The sequence below is a fragment of the Sceloporus undulatus genome, chromosome 2 (assembly GCF_019175285.1).
Source record: "Sceloporus undulatus isolate JIND9_A2432 ecotype Alabama chromosome 2, SceUnd_v1.1, whole genome shotgun sequence".
Classification (NCBI taxonomy): domain Eukaryota; kingdom Metazoa; phylum Chordata; class Lepidosauria; order Squamata; family Phrynosomatidae; genus Sceloporus; species Sceloporus undulatus.
The window spans coordinates 89853716-89874285 of record NC_056523.1 but is presented as its reverse complement, the minus strand read 5'-3'; the positions used below and the strand labels follow the sequence as shown (position 1 = coordinate 89874285).

Here is a 20570-nt window from a genome sequence, read left to right as displayed (position 1 = left end):
ACAACATGAATAATGACTTCTGCCGTGATCTAGCCATGGTTTAAGAATGATTTAATGCAGAGGATGGATGCTGACTATCCTGCTCTCCCTTACACTCTCCAGAGTGTTCAAAATATAACTTTTGTGTCTTCTTTTGTGGTCAGATGCACAGGCTGTCCTGATGTCAGATGTCTGTATCTCCCACTGTTACTGGAGATACAAAATTCAGTTCCAGACACTACAGATAAGATGGAACCAAGGGAGACAGAATAACATGTGCTTCCTATTCTGTTACATAATGCCCAAAGTCTCTCTTTGCTTTCATACCCTTGCCCCACTATTCATGTTTGCCCAACCTTGTTCAACCAAGTCTTTGCAAAAAGAAAATCCTGAGAGATTACATTCTTTGCTTATCTACAGTCTGGCATACATAGTGAAGAATACAATGGTAAAGTCCTCATCTCAGATTACTATTCTCAGCTGTGATGAGTCTTCAGGCCCTGATTCATACTCTTCCTGTTCTGTTACAGAGGGGTAATTTTTCCATATGTTGGTAATTTTTTCTGCCATCACATAAAGTTTTTAAACTTCAATATCTGTGTTAATACAAAATGGAATGACTATAGTGAAGAAGGTTGCGTCTAGCACCAGGCAAGAATCTGAAGAGGCAGACAGTGAGATAACAAAGGAATTCTTCATGGGGCTGCCTTGACAGCTAGCAAGCCATCCAGGGTCAAAACCTGGGGACTGTTGCCATGCTGCTCATCAGCCAAGTTGCCCAGATAGCATCTATTGTGGAATAATCACTTCCTTCTTATATCAGAGAAGGGATCTCCATGGCAGTTAGGATTTTGTATTAAGATGGATAAAATTGCAGAAATGATCTTTCCTAGAAGGTTTGCATGACAAGACTGGATTTAAAAACAAAGACAATACCGACAGCCAGTTTTTCAGATGTACAGGTTGAGTCTACCTTATCCAGAATTCCAAAATCCAAAATATTCCAAAAACTGACATTTTTTTTTCATGAGTGGCTGAGATAGTGATGCCTTTGCTTTCTGATGGTTTGAGGTAAACAAACATTGTTTCATCCACAAAATTATTAAAAATGTTGAATAAAATTACCTTCAGTCTAAGTGTATATGGTATATATGAAACATAAATGAATTTTGTGTTAGGACCTGGATCATCTCCAAGATATCCCATTATGTGTGTATATGCAAATAAAGGTATTCCAAAATTTTAAAAAATGGATAAAGGAGACTCAAGCTGTAGTACCAACCTGGCTTTTCTCTGACTTTGCAAATAAAAATGCAGGTCTACATGTGAAAAAACAGGCCTATCCAACCCACTGCAGTTGCTCATCCCCTGGCCTAAATTAACTTTCCCTATCTAAAATTTTGAGCACAAATCAAAGTTGAATTTTGGAGGACTAAAAAATCATATAAGAATTAATGTGTCTATTTCATTTAGTGTAGGAGCAAGACCTCCAATACTGATTTTCCTCATGGTAACTGAAATTTAAGAGAAAAGAGAAAAAGATGCTAGTTTCAAATACTGTATTTACATTGAAGTACAAGTTAGGTTGGTGGGAGAAGATTAGCTTTTTATTCTAGTGCAGTCTTATGCATATTCATTTGTAAATTGGTGTCACTGGTTTCAATTAAATATCAAGAAAGTAAGTGTGAATCACATTAAAACCTCACTCATCCAAAATTGAAATCAGGCCTCCAACCCAGAAAAATTCACTTAATGCCACGTTTTGAATGCCAGCTTGGGGACTTTCAAAAGTTCACCTTTGAAACTACGTACATGCAGATTTCATCACCACTTGAAATCTGAGACAAATGTGGGCAGATTTTTCCCATCCCATAATATATTTTAGGTTTAATAAAATATACAAATGCAAATTTCTGACAGACTGCAGTATAAGCCATTTCAACTCACTTCCCTCCCCATTTGAATGTGGGACCACCTTCATAGAATCATAGAATCATAGAGTTGGAAGAGACCGCAAGGGCCATCCAGTCCAACCCCCTGCCATGCAGGAAATCCAAATCAAAGCATTCCCAACAGATGGCCATCCAGCCTCTGCTTAAAGACCTCCAAGGAAGGAGACTCCACAACACTCCGAGGGAGTGTGTTCCACTGTCGAACAGCCCTTTCTGTCAGGAAGTTCTTCCTAATGTTGAGGTGGAATCTCTTTTCCTGTAGCTTGTATACATTGTTCCGGGTCCTGTTCTCTGGAGCAGCAGAAAACAAGCTTGCTCCCTCCTCAATATGACATCCTTTCAAATATTTAAACAGGGATATCATATCACCTCTTAACCTTCTTTTCTCCAGGCTAAACATCCCCAGCTCCCTGAGTCGTTCCTCATAGGGCATGGTTTCCAGACCTTTCACCATTTTAGTCGCCCTCCTCTGAACATGCTCCAGTTTCTCAATGTCCTTTTTGAATTGTGGTGCCCAGAAATGGACACAATATTCCAGGTGGGGCCTGACCAGAGCAAATACAGTGGCACTATTACTTCTCTTGATCTAGACACTATACTTTTATTGATGCAGCCTAAAATTGCATTGGCCTTTTTAGCTGCCGCATCGCACTGTTCGCTCATGTTCAACTTGTGGTCTACTTGGACTTCAAGATCCCTTTCACATTAGTCTCATTCAGCCAGGTGTCCCCCATTCAAGAATGTAGGAGGACCACATAGATGCAGCAAAACTTTCATTTAAGTTTCCAGTCTTTGTATCCGCTGAACACAGTAGGCTTGTACTCATATTTTACACTGAAACTGACAGAAAATGTTCACTACACAACTTCTGTATCAGGAGCATTGCCTAAGCATTGACATTTTCCCATAGAGCTGGAGCACCCATTTCCCAAATGTGTGGGATTGCATCTCCCATCACTCCCTCAACATCTGGTTAGCAGCACCCATAGCAATAGGGTAGTGAGTCAGTGACTCCCTTTCCCTTTGACTTGGCCACTGCCCAGTGCCTGCAAAGCCTTTCCCCCTACCTACCCATCCATCCACCCCTGCCGCTTTCCCTCCAGCCCAGTACACCAAGTTCCTTCCTTTCTCCTTTATTTGCTCTGGAGGCTGCTAAAAGCATTCTCCATCACTGCCAAGACTTGAAGCTGAGGTCAATAGCTGTTCCCCTTTTCAAAGAGCATTTTTAGGATGGAAAAGTACAGCTGAATCTGGCTGCTTCCTTCATCTCTGACTTATAAGGAATTTTCTTTTTCATCTTGCACTTCATTTACCTAGCTGAGCATATTTCTCTTATGTCCTAGCTATATTTAAGCTAAGGTATGATAGTGTAATTGAGGTTCAGCGGTACATGAGGGGGGGTCAAAGTGAGGGTATACATTTGAAAAACAACACCCCCTCAGATATCCCTGATCAATACTGGGTGAAAATCTCAGCAGCATCCCTTGCACCAGAGAAGATCAGAACCTGGTTGTACTTGGGTATTTGGAGTCCATCTGACAACAAGCCAGCAAACACTCAGTGCTGCTGTTGTTGTGTTTGGAGGTAGACAGGGCACGGATCAAATTTAAGCAAACAGTCTTTACATAAACGTCTGTCGCTGGAGACAAGAAACAAGGTGATTTTTTAAAAATGTAAAAGAAAAGCCTCATTAACCAAAGTTATTTCCAAGAGAGTTTGCATTAAAACTTTATCTTGGAAAGTTTTAATGTGCGACTCTCCTTTAGTGAGGGTTGGTTAAATAGCTACCACCCAGTTATCTGCGGGGAGAAAATATGGGCCAAGAAATGCAGACTGAAGCTTAATTTGAGCATCAGGGTAGAAGTATCATGGATGCAGCCTCCTGCACCCCAAAAACACGTTTTTTCAAAGGTGGAATAAATCTGTAAAGCAGATGGGTGCATTTGGAAACATAGGTTTGAGGGTCTCCCTGGGCAAACTGTACTCTTTGGTGACCATTGTTGGGACTTGGCAGTCATTGCAGTCAGCAGTAAGTCATGTCAGGTGACTGAGAGATACCGTTTTAATTTTCCATAATTCATTAGAGTAAGGCAGAGTTGGAAACAATATGGGAAACAGCAGCTAAACTCCACTACATCATTAGAACTGGAGGGTTAAAAAAATTGGATCCTGAGCATGTTAGTTGTAGACCCTTTCAAACATTGCCAGGTGCAGGGCCTGGAAAAGTTACCTTTTTGGACTACAACTGCCAGACTCCCCCAGCAGCCATGCTTATGGGGAGATTCTGGGAAATCATAAAGTAACTTTTAAAAGTTCTGGCGAGGTGTTGAAACTGACTCTGTTTGTCAACAGAAAACCCCATTATCCAGTCTCTGCATGTCTTCTTTGTTGGGAGTGTCATTTCTACTTGCTTAATTGAATTAGCTACCCAGTGAAACATAGTTTCTCTTATGATTCAACTGCAAAATCAGTTTAAAAAATCAGGTAGCTAAATACCTCCTCAATAAAGGCACAGAATGAATGAATAACTGGTGATAGTGAAGCAGTTTTAAAATTCTGGTAAAATCAATAGCCTAACTATTGAAGAAAGAGATCCAACATACAATTACAGGAAAAGTTCAATACCTATGCAGAGGTGTCAATATCTGATAGGTTTTTCAACACTTTCCTTTAACTAGGTTTATTTTTTCTTTGCATCAAGTCTCTAAGCAGGAACAATATAATTTTTTTCTCAAGAGTAAATACATCACAGCTACACCCCTTTCACCTCTGTCTTCCTATAGGAAAGAATTTCCAGGAACTAATTTCTTTATATATTTTTAGCATTTTTTTTTCTTTTTTAAAAAATAAATAGTGATGGTTGCAGGACATATTTTTATGTGACACGGGTGGCACCCAGGTAATTTGAAAGCATACTGCAACTAGGAAAGACAGGAGTGGGAATAGCCATGGTTATTTTTCACATTCTATTTAGATATGTTCAGGCAGTTTACATCAGTTAAAGCTATGTGCAGGCAATTATTCTGGCATCCAAAGAATCTCAGCTTTCATTTTTAGAAAAGGCTTCAAGTCCTTAAATTTTTGAAGATTATTAACTTTGCAAACGTGTGAATGCTGCCTAGTCAAATTAAAAAGAACCAACAGTTCCTGTTTGAAAAGGACTTCTGAAACTATGTTATTCCTGTGCTAAAGGGAAGCAGAAAAAATTATGCCAGATATACAAATATTGCTTAATTATCATGTACCTCAGCTGTACATGCTTGCTTTTCATGATGCAGAATGTGGATTATCTTGGTGAAGGTTTGTAATCTTAATTGTAGAGTACACACAGCCATGTCTATGGTGAGCACATAGCTGTGTCTGTCGTACTCATACTGTAAAAAGGGAACATGATCTCTCTTCTTCCTTCTCTTCTATATACACATCATGCAAACATTCTTTAAGATTTGCTGCTCATTTGCAGTGAATATAATCCCCTTCTCAGCCACTTAGGCTTCTAGTCAAGAGCAGAGACAAATCCCAAGGAGCCCTGGTATTCAAAGCCAGGAGTTATTTCTTGAAATTCTCTGCAGTTTTCTTTTGTTCTTTTCTATGTGTCTCTCTGTAACTATGAGGATCACAGCATTGTGCTTTTTTAAAAAATGACTGCTGAATGCATGCGTATGCACTGAATTTAGACCAGGCCTCTGAATATTCAGCCTTTATTTATCAACTGCCCTGGTAATAGTTGTGATATAAACAACTAGCACAGCCTATTTACATATCCATAGTTTCATGTGGTTAAAGTGAAAAATTGGTGGTTTTAGTGCTGGAGTAGGACTTTAGGAGACCAGGGTTTGAATCCCTGCTTGGTAGAAAGGTTCTCTTGAGCCCACCCTCACATTTTTTCAATGTGTGGAGAGACAAAGGGTCACTCCAACCAGAACTAACTTCATCACCACTGAAGCTTTTGAAGAGATTAAAAAAATACAGCTTCAGGTGACTGTAAAATCATTGTAATCAGAAATGTACCCTCAAGAGATCACATCAAGAGATATGTCTTTCTTGGTTCTGTTTTGACTCTAACTGAAATATGTACAGGATGTATTTGCATTGTCATATGCTGTCAATGGCTACTAGTTATGATGGTTATGTGTGGCCTCAAGGGATGGTAGGTAGTATGGCTTTCAATATGAGTTGCTAGGGAGCATGAGCAGGAAGGTGCTGAAGGGTGCAGATCCTACTTGTGGTTTTCCTATAGCAACTACATACTTGGTCACTGAACATTTAACTAGACAGGACTTTGTCTCAATACCTCACTATACTGTCATAGCACTATTATTCCCCTTTTACTCCTACAGCTACCTTCTGTGGAATTCTGGGATTTAGGGAAGGGCATTTAGACTTCTTAACCAAAGTGCTCTTAGACCTCACTAAACTACAGGCCCCAGAATGCCACAGGAAGCAGACATAGCAATTAAAGTGGAATAATAGCACAATAACAGTATGCTAAGATATTGTCTTGGTCTCATTCAGGATTGCTCTTATGTTCAAAAATTTAAGCCACTGATGTGATAAGGCTTTGGATAAAACATTTTTGTTATGGATTCCAAGAGGATTTCCAGAGGCAGGTGTGAGAACTGTTAAGAGACTGGCACTGATTTTATTATGCAATAGTACTAAAACATAAAAGAAAAGGAATGACCAAGCACCTTGTCTGATTTCTAGAATAACTAATTAACAAAAAAGTATCTAAAATGCCTTCCAGTGTATTCACAGCAAATACTTAGATAGGATAGTATGGGTGGTTCCATTAGGAACTGAAATAATTACATTTTTGATTCATTGTATTGTTAATTGTATTGTTTTTAAATGTTGTGAAGAGGCTCTGAGTCCCAGCTCTGGGAAAACAGCAGGATACAAATAAATATAATAATAACATTTTTTTGATTCAGATGGTTTATTTCAGGCTATAATGTTTATAAAAGGTAAGACATACATAAAATATATCTAAAATTCATACAAAATCCTTATTGTTTATAGTCCAAAATACCTACATCATATTTATTTTTATATTAGAGAAGTTGAACAAAATAGTCTTGATTCCCCCCCCCCCATTTGCCAACAACAACTGGATAAAAGAATCCATAGCCTCCATGCTCTTCTGTACATTTCCACTCTGTGGGTTTCATACCGGCAGGGGAAAATGTCTGAGATCATGAAAACTAAACAACTTTTTACAGTCATTACCTGGAAATGTCAGCACAGTCCATATGGCAAGAGTCCTGGTCAAACTTAGGCAACAGACATCCATATAACTGTTTGGATTCAGATTTAGTTGCACTTAAGAACAGATCCAATTAAATCAAAAGAACTTCAATTAGTTATGAAGTCATTTTGCCTTCAACTGATTTATTGTAAGTATGATTAAATCTGGCACCTATTTGCTGCTTGTTTTAATAAAAAGGTATGTGCACATGTGTGTGTTTGTGTGTGTGTGTGTGTGTGTGTGTGTCCCTTTGTTTGCCTTCATCTTAGCTCCAAAGCTGTGACAACAAGTCATGAGAAACCTGGTATGGGACCCTAGGGGTGTGTGCTTAAAAGTTGTTGTTTTAATGGATTAGTTAATTTTAATTAAAACTACCTTTAGCTTGCAGAGGGCTTGGTGTAGTGGTTGAGTGTTGGACTAAGAGATTAGTCCAAGAGATCATTAAAAGATCACTTTGGAGATCAAGGTTCAAATCCCCACTCAGGCATGGAAACCCAGTGCATTTTTCAATCAACAATAATGGAGAACCAACTTGGTGTAGTGATTTGAGTCTTTAAGTCATTTTCAAATTATGATGATACTAAGGCGAACCTATCACAGAGTTTTCTTGACAAGATTGTTTAGAGAAGGGGTTGCCTTTTCCTCACTCTGAGGCTGAGAAAGTGTCATTTGTCCAAGGTCACCCAGTGGGTTTCCATGGCCAAACAGAGATTCAAACCCTGGTCTCCAGGGTCACAGTCCAATGCTTAGACCACTCCAACAACCTGGCTCTCACTATTATCTTATACCCCACCATTACAATTTGATCTCATGAATTAAAATTGGCCCATAACCAATTTGTGGAACATGTTGGTTCAGAGTGTGGTAGAGTCCCCTTCTTTGGAGGTTTTTACAAAAGCTGGCTATTTGTTGGAAGTGCTTTGATTCTGTGTTCTTGCATAGCAGGGAGTTGGACTGATTGACTCTTGAGGTCATCCAATCTATAATTCTATAACAATTAAACTAAAGCTAACAATTCAAGCTGATATGCTTGATACACTTGAAATTAAAATGAATACTTTCTTAGATTTTATGTTTAGAGTTGTTTCTGTTTCTTTAACTTAATCTCCCATGTGTTCAAATGTCCCATCAGACAAAGAAAGTACTTGAGGCTGGAGAAAGTGTAGCTGCAACCTGGAATTAATTCTAGGGGACACTGGAAGTTTGAACCAGATTTAGGCTGCATCTGCACTGCAGAAATAATGCTGTTTAACACCACTTTAACTTCCATGTCTCAGTGCTATGCAATCCTGGGATTTGTAGTTTGTTGTGGCACCAAAGCTCTTTGACAGAGAATGGTAAATGTCCTACAAAAATACAAATCCTAGAATTCCAAAGCACTGAATCATGACAGTTAAGGTGGGGTCACACTGCACTAATTCTTCAGTGCTAATGCAAACACGGTCATAGTATAACTCTGATTAAGGCAATAGGATTTCATACCATCTATCATTTCACAGATGAAAATTAGGAGATGGGTAGTCAAGCAACATCATACTGAAGTCAAGATGGTAATCAGTATTAATGAAGAACATAGAAGGTATGAGAAGGTCCAAAAGTTTCTTTTTGCTAAGGCTTACTGAGCAGGGCAAGATTCCTCCTTGTTTTCTCCTCTCCCCCTGCTGAGTTCCATGAACACCAGAAATACCCAATTTCACACAGTTTAGAAATCTCTTAGTTCCCCCATCCACTCCAATGATCCTTCTTTCTCAGCTAGCCAGGTACTGTTTCTCTCCACTCAACTACTGATCCAAATTATCTTCCTTTCCTTTTACTCATCCACCTTTCCCCTCTCCCATGGAATCACTTGATTCTTCTCTGCTCACCTATTCAGTTGCTCTTTTCCCTCATTCATATGTCCAAGCGCTCTTTCTTTTTTTCCCTATGCTATTTATCTTACCCTCACAATATTTTTCTTTCTCTTCTTCTATGCTGGTACTCTTTTAGTACCCCACTCTTATCCGCCACCAAGATAATCATGTCATTTCTCTCTGTCTCTGTCTCTCTGTCTCTCCCATCAATTTTTTGTTAAGTGTGAGGATCCTGCAGCAGGAAGCAGAAGTTGCGTCAAGCATGCGCTATTCCACTACCACCATTCATGCCCCTGGCTGCAGGTTATACCATTTGTGACTGTAACTTGACAGAAAGAGGCAGAGAGAGACCATGGCACCTAGTGACTGAAAATAATATTGCAGGCTATTGTTGTTGCATGTCTTCAACTCATTTCTGATGTATGGCTATCATAAGACAAACCTAACAAAGGTTTTCTTGGCAAGATTTGTTTAGGAGATGAGGGTTGCTTCTGAGTCTCCCCTGAGACTCCTTTGAGACTGAGGGAATGTGATTTGCCCAGGATCACTCAGTATGTTTCCACATGGCTAGTCACAGCGATTTGAACTCTAGTCTCCACAGTATAATCCAATACTCAAACCACTACACCATGCTGGCTCTCAATGATGAATTCTTCATCAAGTTGACAGCCATATTCACCTTATAGCAGCTCACTCTTATGGAGTAGATGCATGCAGGGCGAGACAGTTCTGTGAGCCAGGGACATCACTGGGGATGTGTGAGGAATATGGACCACACTGGGTGACACTTCGGTGGAGGAGACACCCAGTCATACCCTCAGGCTGATGCAGCTACTGGAAGCACAGGGGCAGTGCTTCTGGGTCTGGTTGGCAGCACCAGCAGCATAAATGGTGCCACGGATTCCTCCCCTTCCTGCCATCATCACCTCCCTTTCCTGCATTGCTGGCTGCTGGGCAGTAGCAGCAGATCATCGTCACCACTGCCACCACTCGTCACCACTGCCACCAAGAGACCCAAGGCTACAGAGAAGCAGCTGGCAGTGGCACAAGCCAGTTGCAAGCTCACCACAATTGCTGGTACTTGCCTGCACATTTTGTGAAGGTATAGAAACTTCTAATTTTGCATTTGACAGCTGATTGTCCTCATTATCTGGAAGCTGCCACATATTCACTTACAACTGAAATCTTTGGTTCTCATATTCTGCTGCAACCTTCCAGAAACTGTTTCCCTCCAGACATTTTGGAATGCAACCCTCATCAGGCACAGCCAACATAGCCAATGCCCAAGGATGTTGGAAGTTATAGTCCAAAACATCTAGAGGGATAGGTTGCAGAAGGCTTCTCAACTATAACCAGATCTAAGAATGCGTGTATGTGTGTGTATCTTCTAGACTTGTTTTCTATCACTTGCTCTATGATCTCCCATGTATTGAATTAAAGAGTGTAAACAGATTGGGCAGGGACTAAGTCCCTACACAATTATGGCACTATGTTGAACATTCTGAGGACATACACACACTGGACTTCACATTGCCATCTTCAGAATCAGGATCCCTTGAATGTATCCAAATGATTCTGAAATAAATTTTGCTGACCTTCTAATGGATACAGCCCAGGTTAGTATGTGTAGATTAGGATAGTGGACATGAAAGAGACCTCAGTATTACAATTCCAGAGAAACTGGTTTTTATTTGTGGTTTCAGGACACAAAAACTTGCCAGGAAGAGGAACAAGCTCCAAATTTGATAACACACTGGGTTAATGCCCTTTGGTAGGCAACCTCTACTTTTCATGTACCCTGACAGGCTAACCTGGCACTGGGAGTAATAACAACAATACTTCAAGTACCGCGGGGCAACTAAATCTAGCCTAGTATTGCCTGAACCCAGCACCCTACCCCAATAGATGTTGTGCAACATCCCCATCATCCCCATTATGGCCATGGTGACTGGGGCTATGAGAATTCCAAGATATTGGGGGTGTGACTGGACTAGCCACCATTTTGATTACCCACAATGCCTGGAGAAACACAGTACTTAAGGCAGAACTCTTTAATAGTCATGAATACACAATATAGTACTTATAATCTGTGTATGGTTTTAAAAATCTTTATCCTTTCATTTTCTGTGAAGTCAACTTTATATCAACAGTTTTACCATTGAGAACGTAATATAAGAAATAGCAGCTTGCAAAAGATCAATGGTCAATCAGTGTCTTTCAGAGGCCAGACTGGCTACAGAGTGCAACAATAGTGGCAAAGAGGAATGAATCAAAACACTGTGATTGCCATCCTATTCCTGACTGGCTTCCTGTTCCAGGACAGTATGTTGTTTCCTGCCCTTCTCCATCATAGCGGGGTATAAATAAATTGTTGTTGTTGCTGTTGTTGTTGTTGTTATTATTATTATTATTAAATGGAGGTAGATTTATATTCTCCATCTGTTAAATGGACTGTATCTATCTGCTCTGCAGGACAGGTGCCATGAATGTATCACTATTTTATTGTTTGATTTTATTTTTAAAGAGGAGCTTCTTGCCATCCAATAATTGGTTTGTCAGTGCTACATGTATGGTTCCATACAGTTACTGGCCTGTCAAAATATCCATTGCTTAAGGGCATCAAGCCAAGTTTTAAGGTACAGACAAGAAAAAGTATTCTACAAAGTGATTCCTTCCTGATCCAGAATGCTTGGGACCAGAAGTGTTTTGAATTTTGGGTTTATTTATTTATTTATTTTAGAATACCTGTATTTGCATATATATACATAATGTGATCTTTGAGATGGGATCAAAGTCTAAACACAACATTCATTTATGTCTTACATATATCTTGTACATATAGCCTGAAGGTAATTTTAGTCAATATTTTTAATACGGAAACAAAGTTTTTGTACACTGAAGCGTCAGAAAGCAAATGTGTCACTATCTCAGCCACCCATGGGAAAGGTTTTGGTTTTTGAAATATTTTGGATTTCAGAATTTTGGATCAGAGAGACTCGCCCTGTATAACCATAATATTAGTAAGAAAACAATCTAACTTTTCAGTGCTAGTCCTTGGCTGCACATGCCAGATTTCTTTCTAATCCGGTTTAGCAAATAGTTTCCAAAATAAAAGCAGATCACAGGCTTTATTATGATATTTCATGAACTGGGACATCATTCCAACTGAGGTGATAGACCTAAGACTAACTAAACCACTTTAAACCAAAGTTTGGGGAAAATATTTTGGGACTACAGTTCTCAGAATCCCCCAACTAGCATGGCCTGTGACCATGCTGGATGAGCAGTCTTGGAAACTATAGTCCATCCCCCCCCCCAAGTTCAGTTTCAGATTGCAGTGGGACCATCTTGTTTTGTATTTTTCAGGACTCTCAGACAAGTCTTCTTAAAATGTGTGGGGCTGGAGGGTAGTTTCAGCCTGCAATGAAGGATTGGCAGTGATAGTACTTCCTTCCCTTGTAGATCCATATGCCTGCTGGGCTGATCTCACATTTCTGGTCTGCCAGCAGAGAAGGAATTGTAGCACAGTTGCCTTGCGTTCCTTTTGGCCCAGCCAAAACCAGCCTGCCCCCTGCCTTCATCATAGGGGGAAATGGAGCACAAGAGAGTTGTGCTCTGTTGCTTCATCTCACCAGAAAGTACCCAATGACCTTTTATGTCGGGTGCACAAAGTGTAGTCCTCTAGGTGTTGTTGTAGTGCAACACCCAGCAGCCCTAGGCAGCACACACAATGGGGAGGAATGTTGGGAGATGTAGTCCCACATCATCTATTTGACTGGAATTTGTACATCCCTGCCCTATGTCATCATGGGCACCTCTGGGGTCAGGTCCCATATTTTGGATTGCTACGTGCTATACTTTACAGAAGACAGTCCTCTGTTGTTTTTCTGTTTCAAGGGCCCTCTAGTCCATGCCTGGTTTAATTACTGTTGTGTGCCTTCAAATTGTTTCCAACTTATACCAACCCTAAGGTTTTTGGGGACTGTGTGACTCCTCAAGATCACCTGGTGGTTTCCATGGCCAAGCAGGGAATCAAACCCTGGTCTTCAGAATCGTAAACACTCAAAACATTACACCAAAATGCTTGTGTGATTGGGGTGGAACTCATAAAGATGAATGTTCCTCTATGCAAAAGCAATTCTCTGTAAACAGAAACCCAATATGTAAGGGAGAAGGCCAGGCCAGAACACTTCACCCCAAAGCTAATTAGCTCTTTATGTGCAGGACACTTCCCCACTCAGGCTGCATCCACGCTGCAGAAATAATCCAGTTTGACACCACTTTAACTGCCATGGTTCTTTGCATTTCTACAGTTATGTGAATTGTAGTTTTGTGAGATATTTAGCCTTCTCTATCAGAAACCTCTGGTGCCACAGCAAACTACAAATCCCAGAATTCCATAGCATTGAACTGTGGCAATTAAAGTGGTGTCACACTGGATTATTTCTGCAATGCAGATACACCATCAGGGAGCAGTCAGTTATGAGCATGGAGCTCCTGAATACAGAAGTGGTAGAGCCCAAAAACTTCAGGGGAGAGTTGGACTAATGATGCTAGGCATGGGAAATGAAGGCTTGTTGTGAATGTAATTTTACAGCTAATTTTGGTCATGTTATCATATAGTTTCAGTGGTGCCATCAAAGCAAGCTCAGCTGTTAAAAAGTCACGTTGTCACCTCTTAGCACTGTGTTCTAAGGAAGAACTGACCGGAAATTTGGATTGGACAGAAGCCCAGACAGTTGCCACCTGTGAAACTCCTTCAGTTCTCCCTCTTCCCCCTCCCCCCCATATACACTAATGCACAAATGATACAGCAACCATTCTTAGTGGTTGCTGTATGATTAAGCTGTGAGCCACACAATCAAGTCTAATGAAGGGCAAGTGTGTTCAATCATAGCCCTTTGTTTTCAGCCATAATCAGATACTGCTGGCATAAATAACCGTGTGCTTAATTGATGTTCTTTCCATGAACAATCAAACAGCAAGCAAAGGGCATGCTGGGGAGAACCTGACCCCTTGTTCTTGAACTAGAGAAGCAAGAGACAGACAGTAATTAGTGACAAAAGTACATTATGTTCATTTTTCTACATTTTATTCCCCATATTCCAGAATGGAGCCCAACAGCTGAACACAGAGATACTGAGTAACCAAATCATGGTGATGCCTGGCACAAACTAAGCTCTGGGTTTGATGATACTGAGTTAAATTCTTTTACTGACTTAATGGTGCACTATGCATTGGATTAGACTGCATTTGCTGCCCATGACATATCTGTTTTTATTACTTTCTTTTTTATTACTGTTTTTATTACTGTCTTTTCACTCTCGCACACAAACACACATTCAAGGGGGCAAGCATGGTATAAGAGTTTGTTGGACTTAGACTTCAGGAGAATAGGGTTCAAATCCCCATTTGGCCCTGGAAACTCACTTGGGCAAGTCACAAAGTTTCCTAAAAGGAAGGCAATGGCAAATGTCCTCTGAAAAAAAAAATCTTACCCAGAAAACTCTATGATATGGTTGCTATAAACTGGAGTCCACTTGAAGGCACATAATAGCAGTGACTTTTCACCTCTCCCAAGATGTGCATAATAATAAGAAATAATAAGCAGACAGGCTATTTCTAATAAAAAATGTTAATAAATCAAGATACAATCTACACAAATATTTCTTTAGATGTTGCATAGTGGGACAAATTCAGAATCAAGACAACACTATTTCCGGGGGGGAAACTTTTGAACTTTTCACCATCTAAATTCTTCCATTAGGGGAAGGAGAAAGGGGAAAATGCTTTCATCTGAAACCATCCTTCTTTTTCAACTTCTGAGGCTGTACATCTCCTGAACCAGAAGTCCCTGAATGGGTTTCCATGGGAGCCGACATTCCATTGTAGGATAGTCACACAAGAGAAGAGAGTTTTTTTCCCCCCCAGAGCAGGCGGGACTTGGCAAAAGTTTGAAAAGTTGATATCTCTCTGCTCCCCCTCCTCTTGCCTATGTGGCAGACAATGGCTTTGTTCAAAGAGCTTCATGAAACTGTGCATGCATTTACTTTAACCCTCCCTCCCTCTCTCTCTTTCTCACACACACACCATCTCTCTTCTTTCAAACTAAAAATGTTTCATTTCTTTTCCTTCCTTCCTTTTCTTTCTTTAATGTTACTTGAGAAGAATAAAACTAGTCTGGCCAATGGAATTCTTTTTCTCCTTCTTGGCACTTAAATTTCTACCTGCATTTTACAGTAAACTGTTTTAGTGAAGTTTCTGGAACAAAATCATAGCTCCAAAAAATAAAAGAAAAAGAAAAAAAGAGGAAAGATGGGAAGATGGGAAGCAATTGAATTATATTTATTCTCCATGGTTTGGAGCGGAAGAGGCAGCTGCTGCCTTTAAAGGCAATAAAGTTCTTTTTGAGCAACAGCTCTTCATTTTTAATAGGTTTGCAACATCCTGGCTTGACATTAATTCTCCTTCTGGTATGTTGCCAGTCTTCCAAACCCTGTCCTAGGCAAAACACCAAGCAAGTAAGGATGATGATATAGAGGAGAGGGTATTTTAATACTCCCTAGTCCTTTTAATGGGCTTCTGAATGGGCTAAATTTGCTAAGATAAAATCCTCTTGACAAGTTCAGTTCCTCAGATGCCCTGTAGCTTGACCTGCCCAATGACTGGGTGTATTCCATGTGCCAACTCAATTAACTAGCCAGGGAATTAATTGTGAAATCTTTGAGACAGAGTAACAACTTCTTTAGAAATTACTGTAGCCTCTTCCAAGAGAGAGAGAGTTTGTATGTATATGTATATGATGAGCAAATTATATTGATGTCGAGGCAGAAGAGACCTTTTAAAAAAAAAAAAACCTTTGCCAGTCTAAAGTTATTAACATGCCTCTGCTATAAGAAAACACTTTTCATGCACTGCATACCAAAAGTAGGGCACAGCAAGCAAAAGACTCAAGAATGCATTTGCAAGGAAAAGTAAAACACAGAATACCCCCACACATAATACAACTGCCTTTCCTCTGTTAGTTTATAATTCAGATGCTGATCCTAGTTTTTTGCACATTATCATTTGTTTGCTTACTCCTGAGAAAGGAAGTTGAGCAGTAAGAAATAGCAGAAAGCAGGATAATGGAAAGAAAACAAGAAAGGAGGATTTTATGCCATACCTCAGGGACAGGGCGATGGAGCTGAGAAAACTTCAGTCTCTTCAAGGGTCTGAAGGAATCTAAATGTCTTTGAAGGTGGCAACAGGAAAGTGTTCCAGAGGATGGCTGGGCTGGGTTTCTTTCTCCTCCTCTATTTTCCAAATCTGTGTTTCTTTCTCTCTCACTACAAGTGGGTTGGCTTTCACCTCCCCCACATCTCCCTAAATATATTCTGAGGCTGTGGCCAAAAGCTAAAATGATAGACCAGAGCAATCAAGTAATGGCAGAGGAAAAACACTGCCTTTAGAGAGTCTCTAAAAGTAGGATAAATAGAGGATATGAGGTGATGGCTGCATTTCTAGCAGAGACTGCTGAATGTCCATATTTCAATAGGATGATTTTGTTACTTTCTGCCTCCAAAAGAGATCTAATGACTTTTGGAAATAAATATTCCCCAGAAATCATGCCAGTTTGAGGGACACAGTTGCACAGTTGTTTATGCAAACAAGGAGGATGCAGAATAGTGGAGATAGCTGTATATTGGTGTACAATTGAGCTAAAAAAATCTGCAGTTGTGGCCTTGCAAGTGAATAAGGGCCCAAATGCTGTTAGTTCTGACTAGTGTAGCCATGTTGAATCAATGGGAATTATATATGGATTGCTTAATCAACAACTGATTCAATGTATGTATTCTAGTTGGATTAACCAACAGGATTTCAGCCAAGAGTTGCTGTTCAGCCAAACAAATCTGCAACAATATTTATTTGTTTTTGTAGTTGTTGCTTATTTGCTTTATACACATTTCCCCTCCACACTAATAAAATATGCATGTTATGTATGCTGCCCAAGAGGGTCTTCATTTGCTACAGTGAAGCATTTTGGTTAGGAAGCTAAAGCAGGCCTCCCTCAAATGTTGGGGCAGAATTAACAGTTGTGACTGAGCTTCCTGACAGTAAGGGCTGTTCAACAGTGAAACACACTCCTTCCTCGGAGTGTAGTGGAGTCTCCTTCCTTAGAGGTCTATAAGCAGAGTCTGGATGGCCATCTCTCGGGGATGTTTTGATTGAAGGGAGGGGGTTGGACTGGATGCCCCTTGTGGTCTCTTCCAACTCTACGATTCTATGATTCTATGATTAATACACAAACTAGGAGAGGCTGCAGTAGTTTGCTTTGCCTGAGATTACTGGGAAAAGCAAGATTTCAACCCTTCTTCTCCATCTCCCACTGAGTTTACTGAATCCAAATTATTTTTGCACTCTGAATTCTGTTTTTAACAAATGAAGTAAGCTGAGGACAAAAAGGGAAAGTGGAGAGAGGAGAAAGAAAGTGAGACATTTTAAAAATATTTGGAAAAAATAGGACAATAGAGAATTCATAGGGACTGTCCCTGCCAAATCAGAACAGCTGGAAAGGCTGCCCGTTTGTTCTCTCTGGGTAGTATCTTGTATGGAGATTTTGTAAGGAATCAGCCTAACCCTGAATAGGCCTTCATGTGTGAATTGGCCCTAGGGGTACAAGAGAGCAGTATATCCGTTCTTACAGGAGAAGCCAATTTCCTGACACACAATAAAGCTGCTCTGGTCTTGTTTACACATTGCAGCAACAAATCCAGTGCAGCTTAAATCCATTGATTCCAATGGGCTTAAGGGCACTAATTCTGTGTTGAGTAAGGGCCAGACAGTACATAATGAGTGATCGTGCATCTCTTCTAATGCGAACTAGAGTCTGTCCATTGTATTAGTAAAATGTAATGTAAACATGATTGGTAGCTAGCTCTATTTTTTTCAGCTGAAATGTGATAATTATGCTTTCGGACCCCTCTCTTTCGAAGTGGAAATGTTAGTAGAGTTTGCATCAGGAGACATGTGGCCCTCCAGTTGTTGCTGGGCTGCAACTTCTCTAGCTAGCATAGCCAGTGTTAAAGGATTATGGGAGTTGCAGTGGCACAGCAACAGCTGGAGCGCTGGCTGTAATTGCTCATCAGTTCAATAATTCAAGTAATTAACAAATCATCCCGTCTGAACACTAATTTATTCAGATAATAAATGATGCATTGCCAGGAAGTTTTTGTTCCTTGCTGTATTTCAGACACTGTGTCTATTGTCTGTGTGCATTTAGAGCTGGATCTCACAAACAAACAAATTCCAGCATCATAATGATGGGGACAGTAACAAACATGCCCAGCATCAACATTTGGGCTAGTATGGGTGTGCTGGGCACCACCCAGGCTTATGTAGTCACTTTAGATGCCTTTCTGTATTCATATTTTGAAAACACAGGGGATAATTAATCTGACAGGTACATGGTTACTGGTGCTAACTTTACTAGTTTCATGTTAAATGTAAATGATATTTTTCTACAGTAAAGTGATCCTTATTGACAAGGGTCCTTTCATGCTACACAATCACAGCCCTTCAGAAACACTTTAACTGTCATGGCTTCATCCAGTGGTAACCTGGGATTGGTGTAGCACTAGAGGCTGAGCATGCTAATTTTTCATGAAACTGCAACTCTGAAGGAATACATTGGATAGAACCATGGTAGTTAAAGTGGAATTACCCGAAATAGTGGAATTATAGTACTATTTTAAAACCTTTAAATCTGTTTTTAATCCATTGTGATGGTTAAAATATTTTTAGCTTATTTATATTATTTTATTGTTTTAAACTGTTTAACTTGTTTTAACATTATTTGTAAGTTGCCCCAAGATCTTTTGATATAGGGCAGGCTATAAATATTTAAATAAATAAATAAAATAGTGTGAAAGGTCCCTAGCTAAATGTGAACAGCATCAGGAGAATAGAAGCAAAATCCCTTTTATTCCTATAGTCCTGACGGTGCTAGGATTCAAGTGAGTGTATAATATGAAATTGCATATGTTTAAGAGTATTACTTTTTATCAGGGTTACTGAACAGGATGCATTTTCATCCTATGACCTCTCAGGAATGTGGAAGCTGTTGTTAAGCACGGAATGGTTGCAGGCATGTGGGAAGAGATATGTTGGTGGTGTACTTCAAAATAAATTAACATATATGGTCACCTAAAGGGAGTAGATTATAAAACCATTAAATCTGGGTTTTAAAATTACTGAGGCAGGAGATCCCATCTGATCTTGGAAGCTAAACAGTGTCAGCCCTGGTTAGTATTTGGATGGGAGATTGCCAACAAACTCCAGGTGCTATAGGCTCTATTTCAGACTGACAAAACCACCTCTGATTTTCTTTGCCTTAAAATACCTTTTGAAATTCATGGGGTCCCTATATGTTGACAGGTGACTTGAAAATACAATGTAGACATGCCACTGTCTACTACATTACATTATCATGACCAAGTCAAAAGCCATATAAGGGACCAGTAATGCTCCCAACAAAAATTGTTCAAGGAACTTGCATAGTGCTCAATATGGCAGACTGCAAAAAGTACAAAATATATGGGGTGTTTTGTCTCTCTGAAATACAAGTTTCAGTTCTGATTGGGTCTTCCTTGCTTGTGAGATGAAATGTAAAACTTGAGAAGGGAGGTGAATCCTTACTGGACTTTTAAATCATGAGATTGAATCATAATGTATAGCCCAAATGAAAGCTGTAGCATGATCTGCCTAGCCCTAGATAATTTTGGGGAGATGAGAGAGGGACCAGCAAAATTTAAGTCTTAGTAGCTGTGATACACAATGATGGCTGAGGAAATCAGAGAACTGTAATTGCAAAAGCAACATTTATGAGCTCTGGTACAATCTTAGCTAAAGTGGTATCAACCAGATTACTCACAAGGCTTAGTCAAGGGGGATACAATTAGTAACTCACTAGACTAGTGGTTAATTTTTTTCTGGATCTAATATTTATGGATGATTATTCCAGAACAATGGTGGTTCACACATTCCATTCCACTACCTGTAATGGCATTTACAGGGAGTGCAGACCTATACATGTCTACTCAGCAATAAAATTCACTGAGTTCAACTTGCCTTAAAAAAACTGGGAGAGTCAAACTTCCTGGCACACTAAAACAAAGCACTTCTAAATATGCCATTGTTGACCTTAACAAATATGAAAACCAGGAGGTAACAAATATGAAAATAAGGAGACAATGGTGCTTTTGAACAGTCTCTCATAAAGCATCCAGTCACCTCCCTCAAGGACCTCTATAGACCTCAGACAAAGAACTTTGGGTGGAAAAAAATGTTTAAGTGCCCTTTTTTGTTCATCACTGGCTTCCTAAAAGTTCCATTATAAACATATCAAAAAATGTTGGGGGAAGGCAACTGGTATTCAGGAACTGAATAAAAGTCAGCTTTTTCAGAGAGAATATATAACACTCTGTGTCAGTGGTTCTCAACTATTGTTATTGTATATGTCACCAACATTTTTTCCAAAGCACCTGGGTGATACTATGATAG

At 39.8% G+C, this 20570-nt stretch overlaps 1 protein-coding gene across 2 annotated transcripts in view; it reads right to left on the bottom strand.

Moving 5' to 3' along the window:
• SPARC (secreted protein acidic and cysteine rich) overlaps positions 1 to 16377 on the bottom strand; it is a 31734-nt gene extending 15357 nt beyond the window's left edge. The window contains exon 1 of one of the 2 annotated variants that reach the window (XM_042453723.1): positions 16195 to 16377. The gene's annotated coding sequence lies outside the window, so the exon portion shown is untranslated. The remainder of the gene's footprint in view (positions 1 to 16194) is intronic. The other variant, XM_042453722.1, reaches the window with a different exon arrangement.
• Positions 16378 to 20570: the final 4193 nt, after the last annotated feature.